The sequence below is a fragment of the Aegilops tauschii genome, chromosome 3 (genome assembly GCF_002575655.3).
Source record: "Aegilops tauschii subsp. strangulata cultivar AL8/78 chromosome 3, Aet v6.0, whole genome shotgun sequence".
Classification (NCBI taxonomy): domain Eukaryota; kingdom Viridiplantae; phylum Streptophyta; class Magnoliopsida; order Poales; family Poaceae; genus Aegilops; species Aegilops tauschii.
Genome location: NC_053037.3, coordinates 208,341,326 through 208,363,530, shown reverse-complemented (window position 1 = coordinate 208,363,530; position 22,205 = coordinate 208,341,326).

The window sequence follows — 22,205 nt, the reverse complement described above, 5'->3', positions numbered from 1 at the left end:
TGGGCCGCAGGTAGGAAAGTCTGGGGACCCCCATTCCCAGAACGCCGACAGTAGCCCCTGAGCCCAAGGTGCGCTCGGGCTTGGCTTCGCGGCGAAGCCAAGGGTCAAGTTCGGAGCACCGCGGGCCCCAAAAGCCTACGGCCTTGTTTGACGCGTGGCGGTTGATTGGATGTGGGCGTCTCCGCTTCCCCACGCTGCCTCGGCAACTGCACGACTTGATTAGCCCCTGCGATATGCAAGGAAAACCATCATTACCTGCGATCGTGAGAGGCGCCGGTTAGCCTTCTTCCGTTATAAATGGGGAGGGGGGCGGAGCCCCCGTCGCCCATCTCTTCCTCGCTTGCTTGCTTCTTCCTCCTTGCTCCACTTCTAACAACAATGGCGCCTATCAGAAGGTTTTCTGCCAAAGAGAAGGGAAAGGCCCCCCGGGATGACCCGGGGCCACTTCCGCCGAAGAAGAGCTCGGTCCACCGCCATGATGAAGCGGCGATGCAGGTGGTGACGAGGCCTTGGTGCGAGCGGCCTCCTCCGGGGTACCCGATACCCTTGTACGCCCGAGCCGAGGGCTCAGGAGGACAGAGCGACATGCAGCGTCGCCCACGCCGCGTCCGGGGTCGCCACGCCACAACAACGCGCGCCGTCGCCCCGGAATCCACGCCGCGGACTCCTCGCGCGAGCTGGTGCTATGGGTGCCGATGCCTCCAAGCTCCTGGATCTGCTTCCCGCGGTTCTCCTCCAACGTGATGCCGCCGAGGGTTCCTCTCGAGCTCTGATTACAGCCCGCCAACTGCAGCGCTCCGACGACCGTAGCAGAGACCGAAGCGGTCCCCACCAGCAAGATCTTCATGAGTCGCGGCTGGGGCGAGATCGCGCGGGTCTGCCGTGCGAGGGGCGCTCTCGCGATCCACTTTGAGTACGACGGCGCCTCCACGCTCTTCTTCAAGGTCTTCGATGCGGAGGGCCGCCGCCTGGAATGTTGCTCCCGAGAGGGGCGCCAAGCTGACACGCGCTCCGCTCGCGGCCACTCCAGCAACAGCAGCCCTTGGGAGTCCAGCAGCTCTCCTGAGCTCTATGAGACCCCAGAGACGAGCGATGACAGCTACGTGCCCCCGAGCTCTCGCCGTGCTCGGAGCAGAGCTGCGGCGTCCGGTCATCGCCGCCGCTGATCTGGATGGGGTTGGCGCCGGCCTCCCGTGGCCCACTGTTGATGATGGCATCCACCATGGGAGGGTGTAGATAGGATTCCCCTTAGTTTTAGCTTTTGTTCCCTGCGAAGAATCATGAAGTACCCCGTGGGGGCATGTAAGGGTCTGTAATGTCTTTTGTGCTTATCTTCCCTGTTATGAGAATTTGGTGAACGCATGTCCCGTTAAGGCTCGGTCCCCCCTTTCTTTCCTCGAGATAGCTTGTTGCTCTACGCCGACAGGGCCCAGTCCCCAGGCAGGCTACAGCTGTCGCTGGTATGCCAGGTCGCGTGCCGTGGTCAAGGCCAGGAGGTGTGCGACCCGAGGTCCAGTAAGAGCCCATGAGGCGCGATGCTCAGGAGGTCCCCCTTAGCGCTCAAGCAGCCATGGTAAGGCAAGAAAGGGAGTTGACGTGGCCGCAACGGGGTTGCGGCAAGGCGAGGGTGACCATTAGGCCCCAACATTTAGCCGATCTGAGAGCGGGACTTATCTTGTTGACTTCGCGGCGATTCCTGATGGTGCGCTAGGACTGCGCGCCAACTTGTGCAGCATAGCCAGGCCGACCCATACGAGTTTCCCTCCTCCCACGCTCTCCTTAGTGCTCTACGTCCTCAGGTCCTGGCCCTCGAGCAAGCTCAGCTGCTGCTGGTATGCCAGGTCACGATGCCGTGGTCAAGGCAAGGGGGTGAGGGCTGGAGAGCCAGTAAGAGCTCCTGAGTCACGATCCTCAGGAGACCCCCTTTTAACGCGCAAGCAAATTGCACGAGAGAAAAGGAGACTCGCGGCGCCGCCTGCTATCCTCCCCATGGGATCCTTGTGAACAGGCACAAGAAGAAACACGGTTTGCCGTTATAGCTGCCAGCCTGCCGCTGGTTGGGGTGGATGAAGTGATGGAACTGAGGGACTGGTGAGGTGACGTGCGGGGGGCGTGCCGCGAGCCAGAGCATGACCGCTCAGATTTGTCGACGTGGCAGGGACGGACCCATGCACCAGCGTCGTGCCTGTGAGGAGGCCCCGTGGGAGGCGATGATCGAGCAGGCGATAACCGTAAGCAGGTTAAGCATGGAAAGCAGTTCAACTTGGGTAAATGCAGGAAGATACATGCCACTAGGTCCGGCCCGAGCGGCTTTGGGATGATGCAGCTCGAGGGGCGCCCCCATCAAGGTAAGCTAAAGACATAAGCAAAAGGGATACATGCCGCAGGGACGGACCCACGCGGCCTGGGAATAATGCAGCCCGAGGGGCGCTCCCAGCTAAACGAGCTTGGAAGATGTCACCTGGTTCTGTAGACGAAGTAGAGTTGGTGCAGCTGAAGGCGTGCGTCGAAGAAATGACTCTTCATGAGCTACCAGAGCCGTGAGCCTCGGGAGGCTCTGGGGGCTCGGGAGGTTCCCTGAAGACCGTCTCCATCTCTTCCAGGACGGCATGGTACCTGGCCTCCTGAGCCGCCAGGACACACCGCATGTTGCGCTGATAGGCTGACGCCACGCCCGGCAAGCAGAAGGGCATGCAAACGTAGCTGTGTGGCGGGCCCTCGTAGCAGCCCACACGCGAAGGCCAGAAGCGCTCCTGAGATGCGGCCCTGTTGAGCCCTGGGACGTCGATGCAGACACGCAGCCCAGCATCCTCTCCTTGATGAGGAGCCGCGCCTCGTGAGCGGCCGTCGCCGCGCATGGCTCTTGCGTCTTGCAGCTCCTGAGTGGTCTTGGTGATGAACTCCTGAGTGGTGGGCGCTCCTTGCCCTGTGTTCTCCTGAGTGAAACGTGCCATGAAACACGCCTCCAAGTGGTGCCCAAGCGCCTCCCTCATGAGGTTGGTAAGGTCTGAGGCCCTCCAGAAGAGAGCCCCCGAGCCCTGCCCGAGGAGGGCGCCGGGCGCGCCTTCCTATGCGATGGAGGGAGGCGCCCCTGGGACGGACGCTGATCCTGATGGGGCTCCTGCCGCGATGCCATCCTCCTGAGGTCCTGCGCGGCGCAACTGCTTCTTCTTGGGGATGGTCTCCAAAGGGCCCTTGCTTCTGCTGTCGGGGTTGTTGATTGCTGCAGCTTGGAAGGCACGCTCGAGGGAGCACACCGCATCTCTTTCTTCACATGGGACCGTGATGATTCCGCCGCTTCCCGGCATCTTGAGGACGTTGTAGCCATGGTGGGTGACCGCCATGAACTTGGCCAGGGCCGGATATCCGAGGATGGCGTTGTACGGCAGGCGGATGTGTGCGACGTCGAAGTCGATGAGCTCGGTGCGGTCGTTCTTGCGTTCTCCGAAGGTGACAGGCAGGCGGACCTGCCCTATCGGTGTGGTGGAACCGTCGGTCACTCCTGAGAAAGGTTTGGTAGGCTGGAGCTGCTCATATGGCACTTGGAGGTTGTTGAACGTGTCGACGGACAGGACGTTGAGCCCTGCGCCGCCGTCGATTAGGGTCTTGGTAACCTGCACATTGCTGATGACTGGGGAACACAACATCGGGAGGGCGCTGGCGGTGGCCGCGCACTGGAGCTGATCTGCCGAGTTGAAAGTGATGGCGCATTGGGACCACTTGAGCGGGCGCGTGGCCTCGAGCTTGGGGAGCACCGCGTTCACCTCGCGAGCGAACTGTTTGAAGATGCGCTGAGAGGCTGGGGCCTGGGCGCCGCCCAAGATGCATGCGATTGCATGCAGCTCCTGGAAGCCCCCAGCCCCCTCATCCTGATGGTGGTCGTCGTTCCTTCTTGGTGGCGGCAGTGGGGGAAGACCGGCGTTTCTTTGGGGGCGATCCTCGCGAGGCTGGTCCCTCCAGGCCCCCTCGCGAGGATGGTCCTGCCAGCAGTCCTCACGAGGCCTGTTTCGCCATTCCTGGCGCGGGCCACGGTCGTCCCAGCGTCCGCCTCCACGTCCTCCTCCATGGCCGTAGCCCCGGTCGCTGCGCTCGGGGCGTCGATCGAAGCGTCCTTCTCGTATGGCTCTGAGCTCTTGACAGTCGCTGGTGTTGTGGGTGTTCAGGTCATGGAAGGCGCAGAACGGTCGGCTGTTCTTGGATGACTCGGGCTGATCTCTGCCCCGCTTGGTGTCGGGCTCCACTGCTAGCACTGCTACTTCCTTGCGCTTCACGTCCTTGGCCTTGGCCTTCTTCTCCTCCGCTCCTGCAGCTGGCAGCTCGAGGAGGGAGAGGCGCCCCTCCTCGGCTCTTGCGCACTTGGTTGCCAGGTTGAATAGCTCCTGAGATGTGCAGAGCACCTTGTGGATAGCGAGCTCTTCCTTCATCTTGACGTCACGGACGCCGTCTGAGAACGCGGAGATGATGGCCTCGTCCGTGACCTTGGCGATCTTGAGGCGGGTGTTGTTGAAGCACTGGATGTACTTCTGGAGGGTCTCTCCTAGTTGTTGCTTGATGCGGCGCAGGTCACCCGCGGCCGGAGGGCGGTCGCGAGTGCCCTGGAAGTTGGCGACGAAGCAGTCGCGGATCTCATCGCAGGAGGAGATCGAGCCGTGCTGCAGGTTCAGGAGCCAGGAGCGGGCTCCATCCTTGAGAGCCATGGGAAACCAGTCGCCATGACTTTCTCATCGCCGTTGGCCGCTTCGATGCTCAGCTCATAGAGCTGCAGGAACTCCGCGGGGTCGGCGGTGCCGTCGTAGCGAGGAGGCAGATCCGGCTTGAACTTGCCTGGCCAGGTGAAGCTGCGCAGCTCGGGGGTGAAGGCGCGGCAGCCGGCTGTGGTTGCTGGGGCGCGCTTCAGAGGTTGAGCTTGGTCTTGATGAGGTCCGTGCGGCAACGCCGCAGGCGGTGTGCGGTCTTGACGAGGCGGCGCGGGAAGCGCGGGTGCAGCTTCTCGCGGCCGTGGGATTTCTTGGCAGCTTCTCTCTTCGCGCGCGGGCACCAGGCGTGGCGGATCACGCCGTGGGGCCGCGCGCCTTGGTGCCAAGGCACCGTCTTGGGGCAGAGGTGGTGGAGGCGCACCATGGGCCTCGTCGCCCGTGGCTGGCTAAGGGTGAGGCAGAGAGGGGGACGGCGCCGAAGAGCCCCCTGCGGCGCGGACGAGCTCGGCGACGCGGTCGAGCCACTCCTCGTAGAAGTCGTCGACTGGGCGGTAGCGCAGGTGTTCATTTGCGGCGAGGAGTGCGGCCCGCGCCTCCATTGGAGCGCGGCGTGCGTGAGACAAAGAAACGACCGGGGTAAGCGATGGAGTGGCGGTGCGGCCGTCCTGCCGTACCGAACGATGCAGCGAGGACGCCTGCTGCTCATTCCCCGTTGGGCCGATGGCAGCGTTGGCGGCGGGAGACGGAGAACGATGAGGTGGCCCGCCGACGGGAGCCGTCTGAGCAACGCGGGTGGTGAGGGCAGCCCGACGCTCAGCTCGAGCACGGCGAGCATCCGCCATGGAGACGACGGAGCGACGGAGCGACGAACTGATGGAAGGGAAGCTACGGCGCACCCCTGCCTGGCGCGCCAAATGTCGGATGTGGGGTTCCGGGAAACCCATAAGGTTCAAACACTGGGGTGCGCGCGAAGTCTTTCCCTCCTACCGATCTACGCCCTAGCTCGCTAAGATCTCGCGGACGAACTCGACGAACTCACAACACAGAAAGACACGAGATTTATACTGGTTCGGGCCACCGTTGTGGTGTAATACCCTACTCCAGTGTGGTGGTGGATTGCCTCTTGGGCTGACGATGAACAATACAGAGAGAAGAACAGCCTCCTGAGGTTGAGGTGTTCTTGTGCTCGGTGAACTGGTGGATCAGAACCCTCTCCCCTACTGTGGTGGCTAGCTCTACTTGTATAGGCCCTGGTCCTCTTCCCAAATATTGAGCGGAAAGGGAGCCAACAACGGAGGGCAAATTTGAAGGGGGACAACTAGTACAAGCTAGCCTGACAAAAGTGGTCTTCGCCTGCGAAAAGCTCTGGTGGTGACGCCGTCTTGGGCTCCACGACGACCTCAGTCTTGCCGTCCTCCTGGTTTTGGTCTCGTTGCATCAATATGGCAGCCTTTTCCTGATGCCTCGGTGCTCCTCGCCTGCGCTGGCCTCCTTAGCACCAAAGAGGAAACAAGGACGCTGCGCGCGCTGGCGCCCGCCTGGTGTCGATCGTCATGGTTCACTTCACGAGAGCCTCGTGAGGTTTGCCTCGCCTTGATATCTCCGCTCCTCGTGAGCCTGCCTGACTTGGCCACTCCTGAGGAGGTCTTGCGTCATCTGCCTCGCGAGGGTCTTGGATGCCTTGTTGATGAAGATGGGCTGTATAGCCTGCTGGCTTAGCCACGCCGTGGGCCACAGGCAGGCAAGTCTGGGGACCCCCGTTCCCAGAACGCCAATAGGGCCGTGGTCGGCGAGGCGGTCGAGGCAGAGGCGGGCACGGAAGGGGGACACCCGCGTCATTGCCATCTCCGTCGCCACCCTTTTTGCTGACCAACCCGAATCTCGAGGGCGAGATTCATCTTAAGGGGGGTAGGTTTGTAACATCCCAATTTTATTAAATTTTGAAAGTGCTAGTGATCAACTAGAGGAGGGGGTGAATAGGCGATTTTTATGAAAGTCTTCAAAACACGAGGTCTTTGAAGACAATCAATCAAATATGAACCTATATGTTATGCAGTAGAAGATGATCTACTCTAGACAGGCTATAGTCAAGTAAGGAATATTGTGAAAGCACGAAGACTAATAGCAGCTAGATAGTATGGATTGGAATTCAAGACAGTATGAAGCCAAACAGGTAATAGTCTTCGCACAGTGAAGTCAAACAGATCTTGCAAGCAAGCAATGACTTCACGAAGACAAACTGAAATGTAAAGAAAGTAGTGTTGGGGAACGTAGCATGTAATTTCAATAAATTTCCTATGATCACGCAAGATCTATCTAGGAGATGCATAGCAACGAGAGGGGGAGAGTGTGTCCACGTACCCTCGTAGACCGAAAGCGTAAGCGTTAGGTTAACGCGGTTGATGTGGTCTAACGTCTTCACGATCCAACCGATCAAGTACCAAACGTACGGCACCTCAGAGTTCAGCACACGTTCAGCTCGATGATGTCCCTCGAACTCTTGATCCAGCAGAGGGTCGAGGGAGAGTTTCGTCAGCACGACGACACGGTGACGGTGATGGTGATATGGTCCACGCAGGGCTTCGCCTAAGAACAATTGATGTGCTTTGGGGTGCCCCCTGCCCCCGTATATAAAGAAGGAGGGGAGGAGGCCGCCGGACTAGAGGAGGCGCGCCATGGGGGTAAACCGAATAGGACTCCAAGTCCTATTCGGCCCCCTTTCCTTTCTTATGGAGGGGAAAAGAGGAAGGGAGAGGAAAGAGGAGAAGGAAAGGGGGGCGCGCCCCCTCCCTAGTCCAATTCAGACTCCCCATGGGGAGGGGGCCCGGCCACCCCTTGTGGGCTACCTCCCCTCTCCCCCTATGGCCCATGTAGGCCCAATACTTCCTCGGGGGGTTCCGATAACCCCTCGTTACTCCAAAAAATACCCGAACCATTCCGGTGTCCGAATACCATCTTTTGATATATCAATCTATACCTCTCGACCATTCCGCTCGTCATGTCCGTGATCTCATCCGGGACTCAGAACAATCTTTGGTCACCAAAACACATAACTCATAATACAAATCGTCATCGAACGTTAAGCGTGCGGACCCTACGGGTTCAAGAACTATGTAGACATGACCGAGACACATCTCCGATCAATAACCAACAGCGGAACCTGGATGCTCATATTGGTTCCTACAGATTCTACGAAGATCTTTATCCGTCAAACCGCAATGTCAACATACGTTATTCCCTTTGTCATCGGTATGTTACTTGCCCGAGATTCGATCGTCGGTATCTTCATACCTAGTTCAATATCGTTACCGGCAATTCTCTTTACTCGTCCATAATGCATCATCCAGCAACTAACTCATTAGTCACATTGCTTGCAAGGTTATCGTGATGTGCATTACCGAGAGGGCCCAGAGATACCTCTCCGATTCTCGGAGTGACAAATCCTAATCTCCATCTATGCCAACCCAACAAACACCTTCGGAGACACCTGTAGAGCATCTTTATAATCACCCAATTAAGTTGTGTCGTCTGATAGCACACAAGGTGTTCCTCCGGTATTCGGGAGTTGCATAATCTCATAGTCAAAGGAATATGTATAAGTCATGAAGAAAGCAAGAGAAATAAAACTTAAAGATCATTATGCTAAGCTAACAGATGGGTCTTGTCCATCACATCATTCTCCTAATGATGTGATCCCGTTCATCAAATGACAACACATGTCTATGGTTAGGAAATTTAACCATCTTTAATTAACGAGCTAGTCAAGTAGAGGCATACTAGGGACACTTTGTTTTGCCTATGTATTCAGGCATGTATCAAGTTTCCGGTTAATACAATTCTAGCATGAATAATAAACATTTATCATAACATAAGGAAATCTAAATATCAACTTTATTATTGCCTCTAGGGCACATTTCCTTCAGTCTCCCACTTGCACTAGAGTCAATAATCTAGATTACATAGTAATGATTCTAACACCCATGGAGTCTTGGTGTTGATCATGTTTTGCTCGTGCAAGAGGCTTAGTCAACGGGTCTACAACATTCAGATCCGTATGTATTTTGCAAGTCTCTATGTCTCCCTCCTTGACTTGATCGCATATGGAGTTGAAGCATCTCTTGATGTGTTTGGTTCTCTTGTGAAATCTGGATTCCTTCGCTAAGGCAATTGATCAAGTATTGTCACAAAATATTTTCATTGGACCCGATGCACTAGGTATTACACATAGATCGGATATGAACTCCTTCATCCACACTCCTTCATTTGCTGCTTCCGAAGCAGCTATGTACTCTGCTTCACACGTAGATCCCGCCACAACGCACTGCTTGGAACTGCACCAACTGACAGCTCCACCATTCAATATAAATACGTATCCGGTTTGCGACTTAGAGTCATCCGGATCAGTGTCAAAGCTAGCATCGATGTAACCATTTAAGACAAGCTTTTGTCACCTCCATAAATGAGAAACATATCCTTAGTCCTCTTCAGGTATTTCAGGATGTTCTTGACCGCTGTCCAGTGATCCACTCCCGGATTACTTCGGCACCTCCCTGCTAAACTTATAGCAAGGCACACATTAGGTCTGGTACACAACATTGCATACATGATAGAACCTATGGTTGAGGCATAGGGAATGCCTTACATTTTCTTTATATCTTCTGAATTGGTCGGGCATTAAGTCTGACTCAACTTCACACCCTATAACAAAGGCAAGAACCCATTCTTTGACTGATCCATTTTGAAATTCGTCAAAACTTTATCAAGGTATGTGGTTTGTGAAAGTCCAATTAAGCGTCTTGATCTATCTCTATAGATCTTGATGCCCAATATATAAGCAGCTTCAGCGAGGTCTTTCATTAATAAATTCTTATTCAAGTATCCTTTAATGCTATCCAGAAAATCTATATTTCCAATCAACAATATGTCATCCACATATAATATTAGAAATGCTACAAACACTACAAAAAAATACACTTCCGTGATGATACGTGTTTGTCATCGTAGGTCACGTTTTCTGTCATGCATGTACATCCATGACAAATTTATGACAGAATCAAGATAGTCATACCTGTGCTGTCGTAGAAGTGTTCCATGACATTACCAAAATTATCATCACGGAAGTGTCCACTTCCATGACGATAAATCACGCGTCATAGAAGTGCTGTCGTCAAGGGTGACCGGCACGTGGCATCCACCTTAACGGAACGCCGTTAAGCTATCGGGTCCGGTTTTGGATCCAATAACCCGTTAACAGCCCCAACCAATGGGGATTTTCCACATGTAAAATCATCATTGGCTGGAGGAAACACGTGTCGACTCAACGTTGGGACAGATGTCATCCACTCATTGGACCCAAAGCGCCTATGATACGTCGACACGTGGCACGGCCCAATAGAGGCCAATTCCTGTGAAAAGGCCGGCCCGTTTGACTTGGTCAAAAGGTGGCGGGCCGGCCCACGGCAAGCCTGTGAACGGCCTGTTCGCATATAGCCCATTTATATCCCGCTAACCCAGGGCCCGTTTACGGACTATCCAAATTAGGCCCAGTAGCGTCATCTGGGCCGTCCAATATAATTCTAGCCAGTTTTAACTTCCGGCCCATGTATGACCCATGACGTCTTTTGGCCCATATGAGGCCCTTATTACTCTCGGCCCATTAACGACCCGTGGTAAAACTGGCCCGTAATGAACAGTGTATCACTTTATACCCATTAACGGCACGTGGTGAAACTGGGCCGTAATGAACAGTATATCACTTTATACCCATTAACGGCCCATTATTCCGTTGGGCCGTTTCCAGCCCATGTTATCTTTCGGCCTTCTCGGGGCCCATTTATTCTTGGGCTCATTTCCACATTCGTTTACTTACGGCCCGTTACTGTCATTTTCTGCTTGTGGGCCAAATTCAGCCCGTGGTTACAGTCGGCCCGTTTGTGGCCGGTAATACGTTGGGCCATTTTCATGTAAAAAAACCCGTTGGGCTGTTTTCATAGAGTTATCAAATACGGCCTATTAACGGCCCGTTATTGTCCATGAATAGTACGTCCCATGATTGGCGAAATGATGATACACCCCGTAGAAGGCCCATGGATCCTAGGCCGTAAAAGGCCCATGAATCGTACGGCCCGTATAGAAGATCAATGGATCCTACGGCCCGTAGAAGGCCCAATGGATCATACGGCCCGCAAGAGGGCCATGGTTACAACAGTCCGTGTGTTGCCATGATTATTTTGGCCTAGTTTCCAAAGATAGGTTATTGTGGCCACTAGAAAAACACAGAAAAAGAACGGCAGTGACTACAAGCAAACAACTAAACAAGACAATAAGGAAATAAATAAGCAAGCAATTAATGCTAGCCTATTACCGCTATTACACATATTACATCCACTGGGCATCAAAGTTCGCCACCAGTGCAAATATAGGGAACAAAGCAGCATATTACATACACTGGCCGTCAAAATTGGCCACCAGTGCAAATAAACGCCGCAGCAAAACAAGAGCATAACTGAAACAACTTCAGAAGAGCTCAAGAAATGTGGTATCCACCATGCTGGCAATAAGCTTAGAAAGCTTATTAGCTTTGTCCTGTTTGGCGCTAAAATCCTCCAACGCTTGCTGTTGCACCAGAAAGTATGCATCTGAATGCTCCAGGGACTTCCGCAGTCCTTCCGCTTCTTGTCGCAGCACAGCTGATCGATGTCTTTCAGCTTGTAGTTGAGACTCAAGAAACCGAACTGATTCAGACAGTGAGTTTGAATAGCTTCTGCAAGCAGTAGTGGCCAGTAACTCCAACACTAAACCAAGACAGGACTTTGGGGTTGTCTCACTGTCTTCGAGATAGTCTTCCTTAGCTGTTTTATCAGCTTTGTTGGTGACCAACAAGGATGTGTCACTATCCTGAACCTTATCTACATTACTTCCTTTACCATTGCTTAATAAGGCACTCTTCCCCAATATTCTGTCAGCATTCTAAAAGAAAAAACAAGCAGACACATAACAGTTTAGCATGTACTAGTATATGAAACTCATTTCGGTGAACCAGTTCATTAGTAAGGTGGACAGGATTAAACTACCAAGTCTTCTATTGCCAAGTACTAGTACATAATAAAAGCATCAAACAAACATATATCTATGTCCTTTGGTCACTACATTGTCTTGCCAAATCAAAATAGAGACACGGTTCAAATCATATCAGTTCAAGACAAAGCAGCGGTGAAAGAATACAAAGCACGGGAAACTACACGGCACAACAAGATTTCAGATGGGTACCATGGGTCTACATCTGCAACAACACTATTTGCTTTGTTGTGATGCTAGTAATGTGCATGATATGAGAAGTCAACTGTATGCACAATTGAAATTGAAATCAACAGAGCTGCTGATAAGAGCAAGCCTGTTAAAGAAACATGCGTGAACATACCTGCTGTGCCATTGGAGTTTCGATTGGATCCTTCAATTTTAAAATAAGTTTGTATGAGTAAATACAGTGATACAAGAGCAAAGCAGTATGCATGATAGCAATCATAGTTAAAAAAAGGTGCGCCTAAGCGAGCGCTTAAGCGCGCCTAGGCTCTAGGCATTGGCGAAACGCATTACGCATAACTACGCTTTCTGTGCATAACTGCGCATAAGCATGCACTTTGGTCAGTAAAGCGCAAGGCGGTGGCAAAACACACAATTAACGCCTAGCGCTTTTTGGAACTATGATAGCAATGGAATCTTAAATTAGAACATTTGTTCTTCAGGTTTAGGCACTTGTTCTACATGAACATAGTACAGTAAGACGCAAGAATATAGTACTTAAAAATAGAAAATGAGCTCATAGACCTTACCACATTCTTGGTTCGGGACCATTATAGAACAAGGCGTTCCCAGTCATCGTCCAATAAATGTGTCTCAGGAGAACGTAAGGGAATTTGATGAGTTTCTTTGCTGGTGAAGTACGTTTTCTTCCGGTAATTCTGATACTACCACCAAGCATTCTTGAAGATAGCAGAGGTATTAGCATAGGTTACCTCATCCTGAGTTTCCAAATCGGTCCTTCTCTATAGAGAAAAATGGGAAAATTTGCTGTATTATAACCATCATGGAGGTAGGATGTATGGGACAAAGCAAAGTAATTGCCATGAATAACATTACTTACACATAACTCCTGGACAAACACCTGCAACTGGCATTTTCCTTCATCTTCAGTATAATACTTCCAAGATGGGAAGATACACACATACAATTTAACGACATCAAATGCGATAGATGCTAAAGTATGACTAGCTGGTTGTGCCTCCTCCACAGGAATAGGCGTACTAACTGGTGGAGTTGGTGGGAGCTCTGTGGTGGAGATGGTGCTGTGTCAACATGAACTGGGTTACTATCTGCTGGGGTTGGGGTTAGATTGGGTGAAGCTGGTTCTCTGTCCATCGCAGTAGGGGTACAATCTACGAGAGTTTGGGTTATGTGTGGTAGGGCTGGTTCTCGTGCATGTACAACCGGCCGGGGTGCTATCTCCACCAAGAGGTAGCACTGTTTTGTTTGAAGACCGTGTTTTTAGTCCGCTAGATGCTGGCATCACCCGCTCCAATTCAAATGGCTGATAAACAGGAAACATAGTTGAATGTACAGACATTGTATGAGAGACAGATGCAATAGATAGTGTGCAAAAAACAGGACATGAAATAGTTGACATGTATATTGTTTAACTAAAACGGATAGCATGACATAATTTCACATATATGATGTCTATCTAAACTGGATAGCATAGCATAACACTACTGGAATCAGCTAATTTGCCATCTGCCAGCTCTTTGCCGTCTGCTAGCTGACGGCAAAGAAGCTCTTTGCCATCAGCTACACGTAAGCGGACGGCAAAGAAGCTCTTTGCCATCAGCCAACTCTTTGCCGTCTGCCAGCAGACGACAAAGAATCTTTGCCGTCCGCTGGCAGACGGCAAAGAGTGTGGTGGCCCCCACCCCCCGCTCGTTTGAAAAAATCTTAACGGCCCACCTCTTTGCCGTCCGCTAGCAGACGGCAAAGAGGCAAAAAGGCGGACGGCAAAGGCTGGCTGACGGCAAAGAGGGCACTTGCCTAACGGCAGGTACCCCCCCGCCCGTTACTCACTTCGTCCTCGCGCGCCCTTCTCCTCCGACCCCGCCGCCGCCGCCCGCCGCCCCATCGCCCCCGCCGCCCCGGCTCCCCGCCGCCCCACCGCCCCGTCGCCCCCCCCCCCCCGCCCCGGCCCCCCGCCGCCCCGCGCCCCACCGCCGCCCCGGCCCCCCGCCGCCCCGCGCCCCCCGCCGCCTCCTCCACCGCCCCGCCCGGGCCCCCCGCCGCCCGGCCCCCCCGCCGCCCGGGCCCCTGCCGCCCCGCCTCCTCCACCGCCCCGCCCCGGCCCCCCGCCGGCCGGGCCCCCCGCCGCCCCGCCTCCTCCACCGCCCCGCCCCGGCCCCCCGCCGGCCGGGCCCCCGCCGCCCCGCCTCCTCCACCGCCCCGCCCCGGCCCCCCGTTGCCGGCCCCTCCCCGACCCGTCGCCGCCCCCCACAGTGAGCCCCTCGATCCCTTTTTTTTCTTCTGTTTTTTTGTTTTTTTCTGTTTAGATAAGGTTTTTTAGTTTAAGTTTTTTCAGTTTAGAATTAATTAGTGTAGGTTATTTAGTTTAATTAGTTTAGGTTTAATTAGTTTAGGTTTTTAGTTTAGGTTTAGGTTAAGTAGAAGGGGGAAGAAGAAGAAGAAGAAGAAGAAGAAGAGGAGGAGGAGGAGGAGGAGGAGGAGGAGAAGTAGAAGAAGAAGAAGAAGAAGAAGAAGAGGAGGAGGAGGAGGAGGAGGAGGAGGAGGAGAAAGAAGAAGAAGAAGAAGAAGAAGAAGAGGAGGAGGAGGAGAAAGAAGAAGAAGAAGAAGAAGACGGGGGATGAGAAGAAGTAGAAGAATGAGAAGAAGTAGAAGTAGTAGAAGAATGAGAAGACCCCCTGACCCCACAACCCCGACACCACACCCCGACACCCGACCCCGACTGCACCCCGACACCCGACCCCCTAACCCCCTGACCCCGACACGACACCCCGACCCCCCGACCCCCTAACCCCCTGACCCCGACACGACACCCCGACACGACACCCCGAAGCCCCGACCCCGAAACAGCACCCCGACCCCGACACGGCACCCCGACCCCCGACACGACACCCCCGACACCCCGACCCCGAGACCCCGACACCGACCCCGACCCCAACCCCGACCCCGACCCCGACCCCGACACCCCGACCCCGAGCCTGACCCGACACCCCGACCCCGACACCGACACGGCACCCCGACCCCGACCCGGCACCCCGACCCGACACCCCGACCCCGAGACCCCGACCCCGACACGGCACCCCGAGACCGTCACGACACCCCGACCCCGACACGGCACCCCGAGACCGACACGACACCCCGACCCCCGACACGACACCCCCGACACCCCGACACCCCGATCCCGAGACCCCGACCCCGACCCCGACCCCGACACCCCGACCCCGAGCCTGACCCGACACCCCGACCCCGACACCGACACGGCACCCCGACCCCGACCCGGCACCCCGACCCGACACCCCGACCCCGAGACCCCGACCCCGACACGGCACCCCGAGACCGACACGACACCCCGACCCCCGACACCTCCCGAAAAGGTGTTCTTTGGCCTTCCAGAAGCCGACGGGGTCATATATTTGTGAATTACTAGTTAGGTCATATATCTTTCGATTTTGTTATGAAAAACATCAGATATAATTGTGTTGATCGGGTAGTTTTAAATGTGCAGTTGTTTCATCGCTGCGAGGTTTGGTGTTCGACGACCTCGCCGTGCGTTTGACGAGCTCTGCCCCTTCGTTCGTGGGTGAGCACAAATGACATGTCCTCCTCCCCCATTAATTATTTAATCTATTCCGATGAAACTTGATAGCTAGATATATATGTGTCTTGAATCATCAGTATGCGTAACCAATATGTGTCTCCCGTTCGAAAGCGTCATAGTTATAAATATGCATGCATTTGCATATTTATAACCTTGTTTCTTTCGAATTGTCCAACGCTATCCATGGACAGCCCGAGTATGTTTAGATTGGGTTCGTTTTCCCATATGCTTTGCTCCGGATCCGACGCATAAATTTCGTCAGTGCCTCCCCTGTTGTTCTCCGGGTACACATCCTCTCTGTTTATTGCAGAGACGTGTATCAGGAGCACAGCGGGGAGGTGCTGCCAAAATTTTGCGTAGGATCCGGGGCATAGCATGGGAAAATGCAGTTGATGTTCCCCGATGGGTATGCAACGAATCTACAGAGGGGAGCCAGTCTTGATAAATTGAAGATATTTGGTCTCAAGAGTCATGATTGGCACATATGGATTGAGCGGGTAATGCCGGTGATGTTGCGTGGCTTCATCCCTGAGGATGAATGGCTAGTACTGGCAGAACTCAGCTATTTCTTCCGTGTTCTTTGTGCGAAAGAACTATCGCCTGGCGTGCTAGAAGAAATGGAAGAGTTGGCGCCGGAGTTGATCTGCAAGTTAGAGAAGATCTTTCCACCGGGCTTCTTTAATCCAATGCAACATTTGATTTTGCATCTCCCGACCGAGGCAAGATTGGGGGGGCCGTGCAAAATCGTTGGTGCTACCCAACTGAGAGGATGCAGAAGACGCTTCGACAAAAATGTAAAAATAAACGTAGAATTGAAGCATCGATGGCTGAGGCATTCATCACTGAGGAGGCGGCAAACTTCGTGACAGCACACTACGAAGCCAAAAATCGTCATTTGCATAATCCGAAGCCTCGGTACAATGCTGACGACCCTAAAAAGGGTGGATCCAACCTCAGCCTATTCAAAGGGAATCTCGCACCAGCCAGTGTTTCAAATCCAGTATCTTTGGATAACGAACAATGGCGGACCATTTCGTTGTATATCTTTGGATACGTACTCAGTTATCTTTCTCCATTACATTGTGTGCGCTTCCATCAATGATTACAAATGGTCATGTGAGTGGTGTTGCAGGCTGCTATATAGACTGAGAGAGATAGAACGGAGAAACTTCTGGCGGAGGCGGCGGAGAGGCAGCGGGAGATGGAGGAGAGGACGAGAAAGATGATGGAGGAGGAGAGGGCACGGAATGACATGCAGGCAAGGGCCATGTACGAGCTCCTTGTGGTAAGTTTCTTCTGCAGATTACTTGCTAGTCTTAACATTTGAGTCTCATTACTAACTAGTATGACTCTGTTCTGAAAACCAAATGTGCAGTCTGTGTGCGAGAAGTCCGGTCAGCCCGCTCCGCCGATGCCCGTGATTGCTCCTGGGAGCACGGTGAGTTTAGTTTGAATGGACATTACTTGGTAGTCTTAACATTTGAGTGTCGTAATGCTGACGAGACATTGGAAATGATCTTTGGTGTAGCTTAACTCCAGAAACGCATCGCACGATCCTTCTCCAGGTAGCGGCACTAGCCACCCCGCTCCTACAACTCCCTGATCACGGTAAGTTTCTCTAGTGTTTTGCTTAACAAATGCATAAAGACCTAGACTTAGCTTTATTTCCTCCTATATGCTTACCATAATGACCTAGAGTTAGCTTATTTTCCTCCAAAATGACCCATTTTACCTAGGTTAGCTTATAAATGATGCAGTTCATCCAAGTTAGCTCAAAAATGACCCATTTTACCTAGATTAGCTCCTAAATGATCCATTTTACCTACGTTAGCTTTAAAATGGCCCATTTCACCTACATTAACTCCAAAATGACCCATCTTACCTAGGTTATCTCATAAACGATCCATTTCAACTAATTTAGCTCATAAACGATCCATTTGACCTAAGTGAGCTAAAAAACGATCCATTTCACCTAAATTAGCTCTTAAATGATCCATTTCACCTAAGTTAGCTGAAAAAGATCCATTTCAACTAAATTAGCTCAAAAATGATCCATTTCAACAAAGTTAGCTCAAAACCGATCCATTTCAACTAAGTTAGCTAAAAAACGATCCATTTGACCTAAGTGAGCTAAAAAACGATCCATTTCACCTTAGTTACCTCAAAAACGATCCATTTCACCTTAGTTACCTCAAAAACGATCCATTTCTAACTTTCTTATTTTGCCATATTGCAGATTTCATTATGTGCTGGATGGAGTGCTTGTTCTACTCTTCTTCTTCTTGTCTTCTCATTCTAGTCACCTTAGCTATGGAGTGCTTCTTTATGTATGGATGGAACTTCTTTATGTATGAAATGATGGATGGAACTTGTTTATGTATGAAATGATGGATGGAACTTGTTTATGTATGAAATGATGTATGAACTTGTTTATGTGATGAATGCCTGTGAAATATATCTATATGTCATATATGTTTTCTGTGCAAATTGTGGGATTTAAGAAAAAATAGAAAAAACAGACAATATGCAGGCTCTTTGCCGTCTGCCACCGACGGCAAAGAGCTCTTTGCCGTCTGCCGCAGACGGCAAAGAAGCCACGTGGCAGCCAACTGTGCTTCCTGGGAGATGACCCATTTGGTCAGTTTGCCTACAGTGGCAGACGGCAAAGACTTTGCCGTCCGTGGCAGACGGCAAAGAACCTGCCATCTAGTGACGTGTAGATGACATCATAAGGCGGACGGCTAAGACCAGAGAAATTTTGCCGTCCGCGGCGGACGGCAAAGGTCTGCCGTTAGCCACTTAACGGACTGACAGCGCAATTATTGCCGTCCGCCCTCTTTGCCGTCCGCCGCAGACGGCAAAGAGCCTTTGCCGTCCGCCGCCAGGAAGCAGACGACAAAGGAGCTGTTTACCGTAGCCTTCTTTGCCGGAGCCTTTTGCCGTCCGCGGCTGACGGCAAAGGTCTTTGCCGTCCTCCTTTCGAGCCTTTGCCGTCCGCCGTGGCAGACGGCAAAGTAGCTGTTTCCTGTAGTGTAACATAATTCAAAGATATGATGAATAACTAGAACGCCGTGCCAAGTTAGAGCATACACGTCGGTGGGGGAATAGGACTGGTCATCTGTCTCTGAATCCATCTCTGAGGAACTATCGGGACCCAACAAGCGATCTGCTTTGACAGGTAGCACTGTCTGCTCTGAAGGCCTTGTTTTCACTCCAGATTTTTCAATCTCCCACCCAAATGGCTGATTCACAGGAAGAGTAGTTTAATGTACAAACATTGTCGACAAATGGAAATGTAATGAAGAAAATGATGGGCAAGATATCATTCAAATATATGATGCCTGGTTAAACAGGATGGCATTGCGCATTTCACATATATTATGGCTGGCTAAAAGACATGAGACTGCATAATTCCCATATATGATATAGAAACTAAACAGGTGGCGACAGAACATGTCTAAACTAAGCAGATGACATATATGATGTCAAAAGTAGGCACTGCAAGGCAACATATGCATGATCTGACTAACATCATCATGCCAAGGTAGAGCAAACACCTTGGGGGGTAAATAGGAGTGGTCAGCGGCGTCTGAATCCGCCTCAGAACAGATATCTTCCTCTGGATTACAATCTGAAGAGGGTTGGGAGGGTTTGCCATTGAACCCACCATGGAGCGATGTCTGCATGACATTGTATTGCCGCACAAAACTCTTCTCTTTTTATCTACATGTTCAGCATGACTGTGTACAATATCTGACATGCATACAAAAAAATATGGTGAGATTATGTAAGGAGAGCATGCAGAAATTTAGAGTGATGGTAACAACCAGTGGATGGATCCAAAAATAATGATAGCAGGCTGATGATTGCTTTAATTTAATAAAAAGACAGATGATGATTGCTTTACTATTTGTTTCCCACCCAAGATGAACAACATAGGCATACCCTAGGTGAACCAGATATTAGACAGAGATACTATTCATTGCTTCCTCGATATGTGCCCCACAACTAATTTAGAACTCAAGTTTGAACATTAATTTGGACCTGACTTGGAGTCCAAGAGGTGAACAGGACGATAAAGTAGGAGGTAGTTTTAAGCAATGCATAACATAAGTAGAATCAAAAGAGTGCGACCTCTCTTGTGGACCCGTGTACTCCTTAGGTTCATCTGCTGAGTCGATGATGTTGATGCCGTTGCAATGGGTGCCGGCGGCAGGGAAGGAGATCTGAGGCGGCGAAAGATGGTCAGGAGTCGTGATGTCTGGTTTGGTGGATGTTTTTGTCGATGGAGCACCTCAGGTGAGGTGGACGACGTCGCGGCAGGAGCAGGACAAACCACACAAAGTTCCCTTCGACACCTACCTATAACTGAAGTAATTCTGTAAGGACTCATTTGTCTTGCATGATTCTAAAAACGCAGGGATAGGAAAAACACCGGAATAGGATAGAATGCACATGGGAAACAGAGCATTTGTGAACACATGATTTCTGTCAACTTGGGTGTTTGGTTCATAGGAATTGGAAGAGCAGAGGAATGCAAAGAAACATGGCCAAAATAAAGTGAAACCATATGAAAGCGTGTACAGTTAGAATGTTATTCTGCCACTAATGCACTTGGTCTTGTTTTCATGCATATGATTTTGAAAAGTAGGTCCAGGTGGATGTTTTGCTCCATTCCTTTCAACAAAATGCATGCATAATTGAATAGTAGAGTGCCATAGGAAAATTTCCTATTGCTATGATTTTCCATTGAACCAAAATATCCCTAATGGATCGGCATGAATGTAGACTAATAAGTGATGCGACAAGTGTACAACCTCTTTGCCGTAGCCGTGTCAACCTCAACATCATTGGGTTGGTCGCTAAAGAAGTTGAGGCAGAGGTGGCTGTCGGAGGTGTGGAGGGAGATATGAGGAATCTATAGACGGCGTCCAGGGCACTGCTCTATTGTGAAGGATAGTTCCGTCGTTGGAGCAGCTCCGGTGAGCCATAAGACGTCGAGGCTGAAGCAGCACAAGATAGACATCGTTAATCTCAAGTGGGATTCTAATAGCATCTCCAATAGACGATGTAAAATACATTACCAAAAATTGATAGATGTAAAATTTACATCACCAAAAACCACCGGACTACAACAGATGAGGTAAAAACTGTTGACTCTGAACTTAACTGTCGAAACTGAAATTTAGGGTGGAATCTAAATGTTACTGTCAAAACTGAACGCAATGGTAGCAGAGGGGCACTTCACATGTAGTTTAGGGAGGGCCTGCGGTTCATCTTCAACCTACACCCCCCTGAGCCACCAGCCACCACCGGCTGAACCACCGGCCCCCGCCGCCCACGGACAGCGGCGCTCCCGCGCCGCCTCGCCGCCCCGAAACCACTCCCCACCGTCGGTCTGCCGCCGCCACGGCCATCCCTCTAGCCCCCCCTGCGCCGATCTTTTTCTCCGGCGATCCCCACGCCACCGCCCCACCACCGCACCCCCCACCACCGGCGACCACCGCCCCCACCCTGAACCCTAAGATAGATAGTGGGGTACCACTCCAGTGAGCCCCCTCCCCGTTGCGGGTGATTCTTCCTTAAATCCGGCGAGCCCCCCACCCCCTGAAACTCGACTAACCCAAAACTCGATTCAGTCGACTAAAGTGTAGCTAAATCGGAGCAGAGCAGCAGTAGCAGCACGAGCGAGCGAGAGCCGGAGCAGCAGCTGCTGCACGAGCGAGCGAGAGCCGGAGTAGCAGCAGCAGCTGCGCAAGTGAGCGAGCGAGAGCCGGAGCAGCAACAGCAGTGCGAGCGAGCGAGAGCCGGAGCAGGAGCAGCAGATCCGGCTGGTATGGACGCCGCCGCCGTAGGGGCCTCGCACTAGGGGGAGAGCCACCATGGAGATGTCGCCCACAGCGCCGGCTTCGAGGTAGCCGCTCCATGGGGGTGCGGGATGGAGCACCGTCGGCGCCTGGACGTCTAGTTAAGGAGAAGGTGCGATGCGGTGAGTGTACAACCTCTTTGGTGGCACCGAGTAGGCCTTGGCTTCGTCCGAGGAGTCGGTGAGGATGCTGCGGTTCCGGTGGAGCAGGTTAAGGCAGCGCTTTGGGGATGGAGCAGCCACGGTAGACGAGGCGACCGTCGGAGCAGCTCCTTGAAGGTGGAGGATGGGGCAGCTGAACCGGTGGGACAATGAGATGGACGACGGACCCTCATCCGGAGAGGTGGATGAGGGACGTTGAGCTATTGCGGTGGACGACGTCATTGCGGAAGAGGCTCCGGCTGGGCAGCGGTGAGGTGGCGGACGGAGGAGGGTGGGGTTTCGCGGCTGGAGTAGAGAGGTTATGGTGGCCTGGGATTTCGAATGGCGAAAAGGAGGCGATGGGAGGGGGAACCATGACTTAGGGACGCACTTGTCCAAAATGTAGGGTGTGTTACAAAAGTACCCCCACCGATTTGAACTAGCGGCCCTTTCGGTTCAAGGTTAGAAGGAGGATTTCGCATGTCGGGATTTGGCGGCTGGAGGGAGTTTTCGTGCGTGTTGTAATTTCGGGATAGCAAGGCGCGGGTTGTGAAGGTCCGAGTTTTGGGAGCAGGATATCTGAATTTTCTGGATATAGCAGGGATAGGAAAAACACCGGAAT